Below are 15,430 nucleotides of genomic sequence, written 5' to 3' on the forward strand. Positions count from 1 at the left end.
GCTGGAGTCTGCACTCCGTCCCCGGACTCCAAACCCGCAACTCAGCCATACAGCGCAACGCAGCGCCCAGCAGTTTTAAAATCCTGGGCCGTGACATTACGTCACACACGGGCATCTCCCCGCCTACTGGTTTGAGCATGCCGTGCAGGGCAGCAGCAGCCAGCAAGGGGAAGCTCAGTGAAGGTTGCGCACGGCAGGGACGGGCATGGGCACAGGAACAGGGGAGAGATGCTCTGGGACCAGGGTGGGAGGACGCATGGGGGGGGGGGCCGACGCTCGCTCTAGTTCCAAATATTGGTGGAGCATGGGCACCACGAGCCCATACAACTCGCTGCCCATGCCTCTACTGGCTAGCCGGTTCTTTATCTTTCAGAGGGGGCGGGGAAGTGTCAGCTCCTCGCGGAACCCCAGCTTTGCTTCGCGGAACCGCAGGGTTCCCTGGAGCACCAATTGGGAAACACTGGATTAGAAGGAACATTAGTTTTCAATAACATTTTCTTCTACTTTTCAAACCTTTAAGCATTGATTTAGCTGGGCCCACACACACACACAGTCCAGGGGCCCAGCAATCATGTCTGTCTATCTAGTATGCGCTAGCTAGTTATGGTAAACAATCTGTTCCACCTTGCATTTTGCTGTGCCACAAACTTATCCATAGTAAATGTACACCAGACAGCACTGCATTTTCTCTGCATTTCATCAACTTTCTGAAGTGGTAGCTGATTTTTATTAAAATGTTCATGAGAGAGTAACTATAATGTATAGGAAGTGTCTTTCACTTAGGACATGCACACTGTATACAAGAGTGATGATTTGTTTTGCAAAATCTGTTTTGTGCTTTCATGCTACATGAAAAGGTCTCCCTTCCTGCTATAATTCATAAACAAACAACATAGTCAGGTCTTCTTTCTTATCTGTGGGGGGGGGAAAAAATCAGCCTTAAGGGAAGAAAGTTTTTTCCTTGTCTTGTATGTCTGGAAAGTGACAGCTTATCAGATGGATAGTTAGCCAGTCAGTTGTCACAGGCAAAATGTGAACAGATGCCACAAGACCTTTGCATTAGTGTCTGGTACCTGACTGAGAAAATTGTAGTGCTCAGAGATTGACAGCCCTTGCTAGAGCCAGGCATGGCTACCAACCTTCACTCACACAGCTCTATCAATGCACCCCAGTCCTAGCCTGCAAAACAGGATCTGAGCTGGGGTGTTAGGCTGCCCTCTGTTTCTATAAGAGAAGAATCTGCATGCAGATGTGCTTAGAAAAGGCACTACAGAAATTAGGGCTATTGCCCTGGCATCCTTCACCCTTTTTCAACCCTGGCATCCTCACCCGCAGAGCCGACAGCCTTCATGGGTCCCTGGGCAAGGTGCGGGGAGGGCCGGCTCTGCACTCCTGAAAGAGGCAGGGTCAAGTGTGGAAGGGGCAAGTCTGAGGGCAGCTAGCCCTCAGCGCTGCCCAGAGTACAGCATGCATCCTCCCCTCGTCCCCTGCAACACTTAGCACTGGAAGGGCCCAGGGCTCTAGTAGCAACACCAGTGGCTGGAGCGCTGGGCCTAAATGAATTGCCAGGCCCTGGAGCGACAGCCCCCTTTGACCTCCCTCCACAATGGTGACCCCAGATTAGGGAGCAGGTAGTGGGGAGGGGACTGACTGATGCCTGTGGGATGCTTTTGCTCCCCAAACCATGTGGCAAGATCACTTCTATTATGAGCAACTGACCACATGCTCAGTAGCCTGCCCTGCCTTGCTAGGCAGGTGTGGTCAGAAAAGACTTTGTACATATGAATGCAGAGGAGTGGTCCGAGGCTGGCTGCAGCAGCTGGCACCCCAGGCAGAAGGCGCAATTAGCGCCCCTGCCTGCACAGCCGTCAATCACTGTGATGTAATCATGGGGCGCCGGGGCGCCCCGTGACGTCATCATCGGGCGCCCAGGCCAGTGGCGCCCTAGGCAACTGCCTAGTTTGCCTAGCCTCATGGACCGCCCCTGTGAATGCAGCAGTTCTCATTACCTGAATTTCGATAACTGCAGTAAGGATGTTAAATTTAGATTAATCAGCTAATTCAATAGTCAATGTAATTTGCATTGACTATTCGATTAGTCAATAAGGGCACCTCCGCCTTTGAAATGAATTTCAAAAGCAAAGCCCCACCAGGAGTGTGGGGCCAGTGGGCAACTGTTTGAGTCTTACTCTTGCTACATTTCAAAGGCAGAAGTGCCACTAGTTCCCTGCTGCGTCCGTGCCTCTTCTCCCTATGGAGATGGTGCTGTGGAGAACCAGCTTTTAATCCGGCTCCCCCCAGCACTGGATCCTGCTTCCCCCACTTGCTGCCTCTCTCTGATAGAGGCAGCAAGAAGGGGAAGCAACTAGTCAAGTCACTAGCTGACTATCCGATAAGCATTTGCTTATTGGATAGTCGGCTAGTCACTTACATCCCTAAACTACAGTAGGGTTGAGGAGCAAATCCTGAACCAAAGTAATAATATTAAGGAAATATTGTATATTTAATTTCACCTCCCTATGTGGGAAGAAACCATATAGGAGAGACTGGGACCTTCAGAGTACAAAATAGGAAGAGAAATAGATACAGATATTGGTCCACATATGGGTTATGGCCTGTCCTGAGACACCTGTTCACTCAGAGCTGTAGATGTTCTTTCCTCTGGAGGTAAATAATACATCTTTTTTTTAAAAGTGAGTTTTCAGAAAACACTTGTTTTTTAAAAAATCTTGAGTTACAACATCCCCATTGAATCAACATTACAGTACAGACAGAGGTGCCATTAACATCCTTACTGCTTTACAAGGTCTCTCTTGTGGAATATATGTCCATCCTGGGATGCACACTTGTGTTTCCCATCGTTTCCAACAGGAGTTGCAGTGCGCATCAGAGGGAAGAACTCGCCTGTAAATGTGGAAAAGAAAAGGAAGAAATGTGGTTTCAAAATGAAGAAAATAAAGCACCAATGTGTTAGCCAATGTAACCATCTATTCATGCAGTGAGAGCTGGGGGATGAATGAAGACAACCTTGATCATCCTCTTACAAGAAGTTTCATCTGGACATTTGATTTTTAAAAGTGCATATGTTTAAGCATGACAAAGGTCTGGTCTACTCAAATATGTTGCTCAGGGCTGTGAAAAAAGCACATCTTTGAACAATGTAATTAGGTTTGCCAGGTGTCTGGTATTGAACTGGACAGTTTGGCATTTTCACCGCCTGTCTGGTAAAAAAATTCAGAAAATACCAGACTCCTAAAATATTCGGTACTTTTTTATTTTTACCTGGCCAGGAGGTGAAAATCTTGGACTGGCCGGCTTAATACGGAGGCAGCCTGGCAACCTCGGGGTCCTTTTTTCTTTTCTTTTTTTGCTCAACAAACTTTTTCCTGGCGTGTTTTTGTTGTTCGGTATTTTTTCTGAAACCATCTGGCAACCCTAAATGTAATTAAGCCAACCTCACTCCAGTGTAGATGGTGCTAGGTCGACGGAAGAATTCTTGCATCGACCAAGGTACTGGTGCCAGTCAGGGCTTGTCTACGCTACCAGAGTAAGTTGACCTAAGTTACGCTACTTCAGCTACATGAATAACATAGGTTAGGTCGACTTATCCCAGTGTGTTCACTGCACTCTGTCGACCAGAGATGATTTCTGGCTGACTTACCTTACTCTTGACGGGGGCTGTGGTACCAGGATCCCTGCACTGCCATCTATTTAATGTGTCATCACTAGACCCACTAAATCAGGACTACTCAACTTTGGAAGCCCCAGGGGCCAGAATGATACAGCAAATGCCAAGGGCCACAACTTAAGTGCAAATATATATATGCAAATAACTTCTTTAACACTGATGGGCATGAATACAAAGATTAAGGCAAGACTACACAGGCCCCATTTAAGTCAGTTCTGCTGATATTAATAAAATAAAATATTTACCCGATTTCCACTCATATGACAGCACTTTTAATGAGCAATGACAGTCCAGGAATTTAACTACTAAAACGCATCTCAACAGAAGACCATTACATTGACTACTTTTTTGTTTTGGCTCCCACCCAGGGGCAGTGTGTTGAGCCCCACGTAAATCCACACTGCTCTGTGGGCTGCAAACAGGCCGTGGGCTGCATGTGGCTCATGGGCTGTGTGTTGAGTAGCCCTGCACTAAATCAACCCATGCAACTTTGATTGAAGCAGCATGGCTCCCTGGATAGTAGAGACAAGCCCTCAGGAAAATAGATTAACAACACTGAGGAGAACTCCTCCCATTGCTGCAATGGGTCCCCACACTGAAAGGCTCAGCGGTGAAGCTGCAGTTGTGCCACTGAAGGTTTTCTAGTGAAGACATAGCCTAAGGCTACGTCTAGACTGACAAGATTTAGCGCAAATACTCTAAATGCAAGAGTTTTTGCCTTAGAGTATTTGAGTAAGAGAGCGTCTATACTGGCATGTGCCTTTGCGCAAAAGATTTGCTTTTGCGCAAAAGCATCCGTGCCAGTGTAGACGCTCTCTTGAGCAAGAAAGTTCCAATGGCCATTTTAGCCATCAGGCTTTCTTGAGCAAGAAATGGATGTTACCTGTTTACACTGGCCTCTTGTGCAAGAACACTTGTGCAAGAGGACTTATCCCTGAGCGGGAGCGTCAGAGTATTTGCGCAAGAAGCACTGATTTCATACAGTAGAACGACAGTACTCTTGCACAAATACTCGTGGCCAGTGTAGACAGGCAGCAAGATTTTGCGTAAAAGCAGCCGCTTTTGCACTAAATCTTGCCAATATAGGCACAGCCTAAGTGTTACCTACCCATGAACTTGCATTGCAGTTTAATTAAACATGTGAAGCTCCCATGTGTAGATGTTCAAGGTATTTCCTGTAGAAATGAACAAGTATTAACTAATTAATTCTCAGAATGCCTCTGAGAGGTAAGTAGGGGCTTGTGTACAAATCTTTACAAGATTTCTAAGTCCACTCATATGCTGTGTGTTGATCAGTACATGTAGCCCCTGTAGGTGAGCACTAATGTTCCCTACCAATCTAATTGATTGTTTACTTCCAGAAGCACCTACTTTTTAAATAGTTACGGATAGTTATTTGGGCCACTCTTAGTTGTTGCTTAGCAAGCTAAAAACTTTTCTTTAAATCTTTTTTTATAAACTTTTATTTTAATCTTTCCTGATTTATAACCAGGACTCTTATTATTTTTGGTGTTTTTCTATGCATAATCTCTGATTTGTCACTATTTGGGCCAAATCCTCCCTCCCCATAGCTTCATGGCAGCATTTTATAAATTGATCAATCCATCAGTATATTTCTTCCTTTTCCTATTGCTATGGCATGGTTTTAGGTGCTCAGGTAAAATAAGTGTACAAAGGTATATCTACATTATATTAAATTCAAATCCTTTCCCTTAATACATATGCATTGTAAGTGCTCTGGGGGGTAAATATATGCTTTGATTGTTTTACATACATTTTATAACAGTATGTAAAAAAAAACATTTCTCTTTCCCTGCATTCTCCTAGTCCTGAATCAAATTCTTCTGTCATAAAACTTTTAGGTCCCAATCCTTCATACACATAGACTCACCAACACTAGAAAAGGTTTGTTGTTACAGCTATACTGACAACTCCTGAGGGTTTAGAAACAATGTCTACAAGCAAAAATGTCAATAAAGTTTATACCAGTTCTCCAAACAAACAAGCTACCAACAAAAGCAATTTTTTTGCCAGCATAAGTGCAGCTAAACTAGGTCTTTTTCTTATATAGACATATTCTTTAAAAATCACTTTCCTACAGACATCGTTATATTGGCAAAAGTTTCTAGTGTAAATCTGGCCTTAGGCTATGTCTTGACTGAGAAAAGAGATGTGTGTTAGCTAAGTTAAGTTACTCATAAATATCTAACTCAGGTTAACTATCATCTTATAAAATCCTAGAGGAGACAAGGCATAGGTAGTTTTTATCTCAGTGTAGGACTACAGTACAGAGAGTATATCAGCGTTCCTATGTTGGCATGACACTGGAGGATAGACACAGTATTCAATAATGGAGGGAATCTTTCCCCCGCACACACACGCCTGCCTTGAGCTCCCGGCACTCCATCCCACATTTTTATAGGTACTGTTGTATCACAACCCCTGCTACTCCCTGCCCTGATCCCACCTCAAGGGGGAGGGGAGGATTTGCAATATAGCAGTACCTGTAAAAAGAATTGTTACTTTTACTCCTGACTGACTGGTCAGATCAGATCATCATTTAGGCTATGTCTACACTACAAGGTTTTTGCGCAAAAACAGCCATTTTTGCGCAAAAACCCATGGAGAGTCCACACCTCAAGCACGTTTTTGCTCAAGTAAATTGACAGTAAAACACAGAACAGAGGGCTTTCTGCAGTGTAGGTAAACCTCCTTCTATGAGGAGCTGTTGCACAAAAAGGCATGAAACTCTCCGTAGGAGTTTCTTGCGCAAATAGAGCCTATCCAAAAAAGGACAGGAGCTTTCTTGCACAAGATCATCCATGAAGTGTGGCTGCTCTCTTGCACAAAAGCAATGCGCTTTGAGGTGTGGACACACTTTTGCGCAAGAAGTTTTTGCGCAAGAACTTGTCCGCAAAAGACTTCTTGTGCCAAAACCCTGCAGTGTAGACGTAGCCTCAGACTTGGGATGACAAGCAGTGGCTGCAGAATTTTTGGATATGCCCAGCAATATTCCTGGATCTTTGTGACAAGTTTTCCCCAGACTTCAAGCAGCAGGACACCAGAATAGGAGCTGCACTGACACTGGAGAAGAACATGGCAATTGCACTGTGGAAACTTTCTATGATGGGTTTCTACTAGTCAGCTTAAAATTTATTTTGGAGTTGGAAAATCTACTGTGGGGCATTGTATGCAAGTGTGCAGTGCTGTTAGTCCTCTCCTGCAAGGCAGGGCTGTGACTCTCAGCAATGTGCAGGACATAATAGATGGCTTTCCAGCTGTGGAGTTCCTGAACTGCAGTGGAGCGAGAGATGGTATGCAAATCTCTATTTTGGCACCAAAAATCCATTGGCACAAAAAAGGGCTATTTTTCTCTGGTTTTGTGAGCAATGATAGGTCACGGGTATGCTTCATTGACATGAGTGGAGGGGTATGTCTACACTACCCCGCTAGTTCGAACTAGTGGGGTAATGTAGGCATACCGCACTTGCAAATGAAGCACAGGATTTGAATTTCCCGGGCTTCATTTGCATAAGCGGGGTGCCGCCATTTTTAAATCCCCGCTGGTTCGAACCCCGTGCAGCGTGGCTACACGGGGCACGAACTAGGTAGTTCGAACTAGGCTTCCTAGTTCGAACTACCGTTACTCCTCGTGAAATGAGGAGTAACGGTAGTTCAAACTAGGAAGCCTAGTTCGAACTACCTAGTTCATGCCCCGTGTAGCCGCGCTGCACGGGGTTCGAACCAGCGGGGTTTTAAAAATGGCGGCTCCCCGCTTATTCAAATGAAGCCTGGGAAATTCAAATCCCGGGCTTCATTTGCAAGTGCGGTATGCCTACATTACCCTCCTAGTTTGAACTAGGAGGGTAGTGTAGACATACCCTTAGTTAGTTACAGAAGGTACAACATGATGCTCACATCTTTAAGAACAGAGTACTGTTCATAAAACTATAAGCAGGAACTTTCTTTCCCAATTTGAAGCATATCAGTGGCAGTGTTGAAATATCAATAGTGGTGCTTGGAGGGTCACCTTACTCCTTTCTCCTGTCTCTGAAGCCATACAATAGCCACCTTCATCTCATTAAGGAAAAAATCAACTGTCAGCTCAGCAGGCACATAATGACAGTTGCATGATAGGCTGAAAGGGTGCTGGTGTTGTTTACTTACTAATTTAGATCTTATGGAGAAATATGTCCCAGTGGCTATAGCTGCCTGCCTTGGGCTACATAATATCTGTGAAGCAAAGGAGGAAAGTTGCTGCCAGGTTGGAATGTCTGTCTGCTGAGTTTGAATAGCCAAACACAAGGACTAAGTGCAGAGCTCTGCAGTTAAGGGATACAATGAAAGAGCAGGTTAGCAGACTACTAGAGTAATGCATTGTGCAGTAAAACTCCAATTGTTCGGCACCCAGTGGTCCGGCACTCCTGATAGTCTGGCACCAACTGGAACCCGGAACTGCTCCGGCCAGCAGGACAATTTGAGCTGCTTTGCCTCCGGCTTCCCCAAGTCCGCTGCTGCTGAAACTGACCAGCGGCTGACTTGGGGAAGCCGGGGGCAGAGCAGCTGGAGTGCTGCCGAGTTGGTGTTATTGGGGAGGTTATCAATGTTTTGTAGTTTCTTTAGGAAGTCAGTAGTATCTCGGAGATAGCTGGGGGTGTTGGTTGTGTAGGGTTTGAGAAGAGCGTCTACGTAGCTGGATAAACCAGTAGCGAGTGTGCCGATACCAGAGATGATGGGAAGTCCGGGGTGTCCAGGTTTATGGATTTTGGGAAGCAGATAGAACAATCCTGGTCAGGGGTCAGAAGGTGTTTTTGTGTGGATTTGTTCCCGAGTAGCTGTAGGGAGGCTTTTAAGGAGACAGTGTAGTTTCTTTTGGTATTCCGAGGTGGGATCAGAGGAGAGAGGTTTGGTTTTGAGACAACTCTCCAACACCACATTTTACAAACCTCTTTTGGTATTCCGAGGTGGGATCAGAGGAGAGAGGTTTGTAAAATGTGGTGTTGGAGAGCTGTCTCAAAACCAAACCTCTCTCCTCTGATCCCACACAGAAACACCTTCTGACCCCCGACCAGGAAGGGCAGACAAATAAGCAGTGGTAAATGTTTAAAGTGCTTGTACACAAATGCTAGGAGTCTGACTAATAAGATGGGTGAACTAGAGTACCTCGTATTAAATGAGGAGATTGACATAATAGGCATCACCGAAACCTGGTGGAATGAGGAAAATCTGTGGGACACAATCATACCGGGATATAAAATATATCGAAAGGATAGAGCAGGCCGGCTGGGTGGCGGAGTGGCACTGTACATGAAAGATAATGTAGAATCAAACGAAATAAAAATATTAAGTGACTCAACATGTTCAATAGCATCGCTACGGATAGTAATTCCATGCTCCAATAATAAGAAATTAGCAGTAGGGATATATTACCGACCACCTGACCAGGACAGCGATACAGACATTGAAATGCTAAGGGAGATTAGAGAGGCTACGAAAATAAAGAACTCTGTAATAATGGGGGATTTTAATTACCCCCATATTGACTGGATCCATGTCACCTCAGGAAGAGAAGTGGAGATAAAATTTCTCAATGGCTTAAATGACTGCTTCTTGGAGCAGTTGGTACAGGAACCCACAAGGGGAGAGGCAACTCTCGATTTAGTCCTGAGTGGAGTACAGGATCTGGTCCAGGATATAACCGTTACAGGACCGCTTGGGAATAGTGACCATAATATAATAACATTCAACATTCCTGTGGTGGGAAGAACACCTCAGCAGTCCTGCACCCTGGCATTTAATTTCAAAAAGGGGAATTACACAAAAATGAGGCGGTTTGTAAAACAGAAATTAAAAGTCACAGTGACTAGAGCCAAATCCCTGAAAGCTGCATGGAAACTTTTTAAAGACACCATAATAGAGGCCCAACTTAAATGTATACCCCAAATTAAAAAGCATAGCAAGAGACCTAAAAAAGAGTCACCGTGTAAAAGAAGCAGTGAGGGACAAAAAGGTATCTTTTAAGAAGTGGAAGTCCAATCCTAGTGAGATAAATAGAAAAGAACATAAACACTGTCAAATCAAATGTAAAAATGTAGTAAGAAAAGAAAAAAAGATTTTGAGGAACAGCTAGCCAAAAACTCAAAAAGAAATAACAAAATGTTTTTTAAGTACATTAGAAGCAGGAAGCCTGCTAAAAAACCTGTGGGTCCCCTAGATGATCGAGCTATAAAAGGAGCAATCAAGGACGATAAAGCCATTGCAGAGAAACTAAATGATTTCTTTGCTTCAGTCTTCATGGCTGAGGACGTTGGGGAGATTCCTGAATCTGCACCATCCTTTGTGGGTGATGAGTCTGAGGAACTGTCACGGATTGAAGTGTCATTAGAGGAGGTTTTGGAACAAATAGAAAAACTTAATGTTGACAAATCTCCGGGACCGGATGGCATTCATCCAAGGGTTCTAAAAGAACTAAAATGGGAAATTGCTGAGCTATTATCTGTGGTTTGTAACCTATCCTTTAAATTGGCTTCCGTACCTAATGACTGGAAGGTAGACAACGTGACACCAATATTTAAAAAAAGCTGTAGAGGCGATCCTGGCAATTACAGACCGGTAAGTCTAACTTCAGTACCAGGCAAATTAGTCGAAACAATAGTAAAGAATAAAATTGTGAAGCATGTAGAAGAACATAATTTGTTGGACAAAAGTCAACATGGTTTCTGTAAAGGGAAATCCTGTCTTACTAATCTGTTAGTGTTCTTTGAAGGGGTTAACAAACATGCGGACAAGGGGGATCCAGTAGATATAGTATACTTAGATTTTCAGAAAGCCTTTGACAAGGTCCCTCACCAAAGGCTCTTGTGTAAATTACATGGCCATGGGATAAGAGGGGAGGTCCTTTCTTGGATTGAGAACTGGTTAAAAGTCAAACAAAGGGTAGGAATAAATGGTACATTTTCAGAGTGGAGAGGGGTAACTAGTGGTGTACCCTAAGGGTCAGTCCTGGGACCAATCCTTTTCAACTTATTCATAAATGATCTGGAGAAAGGGGTAAGCAGCGAGGTAGTAAAGTTTGCAGATGATACAAAACTGTTTAGGATAGTCAAGACAGAAGCAGACTGCGAGGGACTCCAAAAAGATCTCACCAAACTGAGTGATTGGGCAACAAAATGGCAAATGAAATTTAATGTGGATAAGTGTAAAGTAATGCACATCGGGAAAAATAACCCCAACTATACGTACAGTATGATGGGGGCTAATTTGGCTACGACAAATCAGGAAAGAGATCTTGGAGTTATCGTGGACAGTTCTCTGAAAACTTCCACGCAGTGTGCAGCGGCGGTCAGAAAGGCAAATAGGATGCTAGGAATGATTAGGAAAGGGATAGAAAATAAGACACAGAATATCTTACTGCCCCTGTATAAAACTATGGTACGCCCACATCTGGAATACTGTGTACAGATGTGGTCTCCTCACCTCAAAAAAGATATTTTGGCCTTGGAAAGGGTTCAGAAAAGGGCAACTAAAATGATTAGGGGTTTGGAACGGGTCCCATATGAGGAGAGGTTAAAGCGACTGGGACTTTTCAGTTTAGAAAAGAGGAGACTGAGGGAGGATATGATAGAGGTCTATAAAATCATGAGTGGTGTGGAGAGGGCCGATAAAGAAAAGTTATTTATTAGTTCCCTAAATAGAAGAACTAGAGGACACCAAATGAAATTAATGGGTAGCAGGTTTAAAACTAAGAAAAGAAAGTTCTTCACACAGCGTGTAGTCAACCTGTGGAACTCCTTGCCAGAGGAGGCTGGGAAGGCTAGGACTATAATAGAGTTTAAAGAGAAGCTAGATGATTTCATGGAGGGTAGGTGCATAAAAGGCTATTAGCCAGGGGATAAAATGGTGTCCTTGGCCTTTGTCTGTCAGAGGCTGGAGAGGGATGGCAGGAGACAAATCGCTTGATCGTTGTCTTCGGTCCACCCTCTCTGGGGCACCTGGTGCTGGCCACTGTCGGTAGACAGGATACTGGGCTAGATGGACCTTTGGTCTGACGCAGTACGGCCGTTCTTATGTTATTATGCCTTCAGCACTCTCCCTTTTATCCCTCCCACACCCTGCACAGCAAGCAGGAGGCTGTGGGAGAGGGAGCTCCAAGGCAGAGGGCAGAAGCAGCATGGGTGTGAGGGAGGGACTGAAGTGCCAGCACTTGATAGCTTCCTGGCCAAACCAGCCAGGATCACCTATCAGAGACTCCAGGATCTATGGATAGATCCAGATCTACTGGTTGGTGACCACCGAACTAAACCATAAAGAGTTAAATCCTGTGAATTTTTCTTTTTTTAAATTTAAATACATAAACAACTTCCAAACTGATTTTCTTGAAATCTGGTACTCTGGGCCTAGGCCCTGATCCTGAAAATTCTTTCTTATGTAAGTAGTCTCTTCTCCTGCAAGCAATCCCACTCAAACAAATAGAATTATTCAGGTATGTTATTCAGAGCCTTCTATTTGAATAGGATTAATTTCATTCTAGAGTGATTATTTTTCCTTTTTAAGTGACTGATTTGTGGCATTTGTAATGGAAATGCCAGGAGAACTTTAGCTGTAAATGTTGCAAATGTTCAAATGTTTCCCATTAAGTCTCTTTGTGCACTGTCATAAAAGGAAACATTTTGAAAATGTAAGAACACAGCTAGCACCTATTCTGCAACAATCAGATAAACAGATAAGTAAATAATCACTGCTTATCAGCTAAAAGATTCAAGAAGTAAAGGTGCAACTCTGAGATACACTTTAATGAGGTAAACTGGATTACTACAACACTTTGTATTTCCTCCTTTTTGGCTGCCTCATTAATACATGAAAAAGGTATTCCTGCAGTGCTCCGATACTTGCAGCATACTGAGTGCCACTCAAAACAATAAATAAACAGAACTTGGGTTTTCAGATTAAACCTCGAGAGTATCTAGTTTTAGATGGTTTTGATTGGGTAGATGAGGGCTGGGCAAAATACAGCTGCGGGGGGCTGGATCTGGCCCACAGACCACGCTGCCAGGACCCTCGGGTATATGCAGCTGCCACCTTTAACACAGTTCCCGTGTTTCTCTGCTCTGCACGGAGGGGGAGGCTTCCTGCGATCTCCATGCCCCTAGCCCAATCCTCAGCTTCTATTTGCCAGAAACAACCAGCCAGTAAGAACTGACCTCAGCTAATCTTTCAGCTCCTATTGGCTGGAAACAGCCAGCCAGAGTTATTAGGGCAGCTGGACTTGAGAGCCACCTGGAGGGAGGAGCCTGTGTTTTCAAGTGGGCTGGGACCACTGGCCAGGAGACACTTAGGTAAACTCCTCCCAGCCAGTGTCTGCCTCTGGTATCACAGTCCCTCCTGCAACCCAACTCCCTCCCCCAGGTCACCATCCAAACCTTCTGCATCCCCTCCCCCAGGTGACAACTCCCTCCCAGACCCTGAACCTCCTTCTACACCCCTCCCCCAAGCCAGAATCCTCTCCTGCATCCACACCCCCTCCCTGATCCTACATCCCAATCTCTTGACCCAGGTCACAACCCTCTCCTTCACCCAAACACACTCAGACCGCACATGGTCTCCGGCACCCCAGTCCCTTATCCTGTGAGCCCTTCTGCACCCAACCTCAACACTAGACCCTCCACCCCCCTCCACAGAAAAGTGTAGCTCTTGACCACTTACCAAAATCTTGACATGGCCCCCCACCAAAAATTATTGCCCACCCCTGAGCTACATCCTAACCCAACTGAAACAAGAAAGAGCAGATGTAGGATTTTGAGTATCTGTGTTGGTATCACTCAGGAGTCATTGCATGGAAGACAAAAACATTACCCTATATAGCACAGATCCAGTGGAAAGGCTTTTGCACCATCCCATATGGCATATGTATTGTCATGCTGTAAAAAGTAATGGGCCTGCTAAAGAGGACCTGAACAGATGGCTCTGGTTTTGCACTGCATTAAGGAGCGGCATGGGAATGGTTAATAGAAATTAGAGTATTCGATGACTAAACAAATAGCTGCAAATGAAATTAAAGGATCCATCATCTAAGATCATGTCTACAGCACATACTTTGGCTTGCATAGCTATCTTTGTCAGGCGTGTGAAAAGGAGTGATCCCTGATCGAGATAGCAGAGTCAGCAAAAGCCTTTAGTGCAGCTCCAGTTCTGTGCATTTGCCAGTAGAACTTGCTTTGCTCAGGATGACTCCATTTTGCCTGTATAAGCTGCACATGGGAGTTTGTTGCTGTTAAAGTATCTATACTGACAAAGTGCTCCTTGTCTAGATATGGTCGTCTAATAAAGCCCTGTCAACACTACTGAATTTTACAAAAATATTCCCCCCAGTTCCACTGTTAATTCAATTGAACTATTGTTAACATCAGTGTGTGTGTGTGGGGGGGGGGGGGGGGGAAGGGGGCGCTAGCTCCCAGAGTCCAGGATTGCTTTTACTATCAACTAAACAAGAGAGTGGGATAACACCAGAAGCCACCAACACCATGTGCACACTACAGCTCCCACCAATGCTGACTCCAATTCACCTGAACTAGCAATAGCCTGGTGAGAATCTTTGTAAAATTCCCTGCTACAGACATATTCTAAAGCTTACCCTTTGCTCTTTCAACAGAATTCCTATGTTCTTTGATTTTGCTGCTACTGACTTAAATGGGAGGGTTGGAACCAATGCGCTCTTCTAAATCAAGGCTTCACATTGAGAATGATCACTTCTTGGCCTTTAGAGTAACAAGTGCAGTATCTATTATTATCAGTTTAATGTCTGACACATCATCTCTCTAGGGATGGTACATTACATAGATTTTTGAACTAGACGATGGTCTAGCAGCTTGTTCCTTCCTTTCCACAAAGTGCCTCCAGAAACTCCTTAGAGGAAGGAGAGAAAAAGTACTGAGGATGTTGTACATGCTTATTGGAACACAGCAACTGGTTTAATGCAGAGGTTTCCAAATGGCAATCCTGGATAGTCCACTGGTGCACACAACTGCATTCTCCAGTCAAGCTCTTAGTAAATTTTTAACTCCATGTGACTCATGTAATCTTATCTTCTTTTATACAAAACTGTGTTTTCCATATTTGAACCAGGGATGTGAAAGTGTAACGTCTACATGGTTAACCAATGAGCCTGGGCTTATCAGTTAACATGCATGGTTACACACAGTGTCTCCCTTCCCCCAGTGCTGATGTCTCTATCAGGGACAGCAGCATGGAGGAGTGGGTGGAAGCTGGTGTTTCAGGGAACTGGCTTTTAAGCCAGGTCCCTGTGTCCACCGGCTCCCAAGGAGCCACCTCCCCTGCAATTATGCCTCTGTATCAGAGACAGCAGCATGGGAGGGCATGCATGTAACCATGGGAGCATGGGAGGGCATGCATGTAACTGGTGAGCCTAGAGGCAGCAGTGTGCTGGGAAGGGGGAAGAGGCAGGAGCCAGTGCTCACGGGGAGCTGACTTAAAAGCCAGCTCCCTGCATGCATTTCCTCCTAGGGATATGAAGGACTGATCGACTATCTGATAAGCAAATGCTTGTCGACTAGTTGCTCCCCCACTTTGCTGCCTCTATCAGAAAGAGGCAGCAAGGGGCAAGGAAAGAAGGGGGTACTTCAAAGTGGCAGTGCTGCGTGGAGCCTGGGATCAGCTGGGGAGTCCCCCAAATGATCCCAGGCTCCATGTGGCGCTGCCGCTTTGAAATGCCGGGAGGAGCTTGAC

At 44.8% G+C, this 15,430-nt stretch overlaps 1 pseudogene; it reads left to right on the forward strand.

Annotated features, from left to right (window-relative positions):
* Positions 1-14,429: 14,429 nt before the first annotated feature.
* LOC112546600 (U2 spliceosomal RNA) lies at positions 14,430-14,593 on the forward strand (annotated as a pseudogene).
* The last annotated feature ends 837 nt before the right edge of the window (positions 14,594-15,430 follow it).

The sequence above is a fragment of the Pelodiscus sinensis genome, chromosome 2 (genome assembly GCF_049634645.1).
Source record: "Pelodiscus sinensis isolate JC-2024 chromosome 2, ASM4963464v1, whole genome shotgun sequence".
In the NCBI taxonomy this organism is placed as follows: Eukaryota; Metazoa; Chordata; order Testudines; family Trionychidae; genus Pelodiscus; species Pelodiscus sinensis.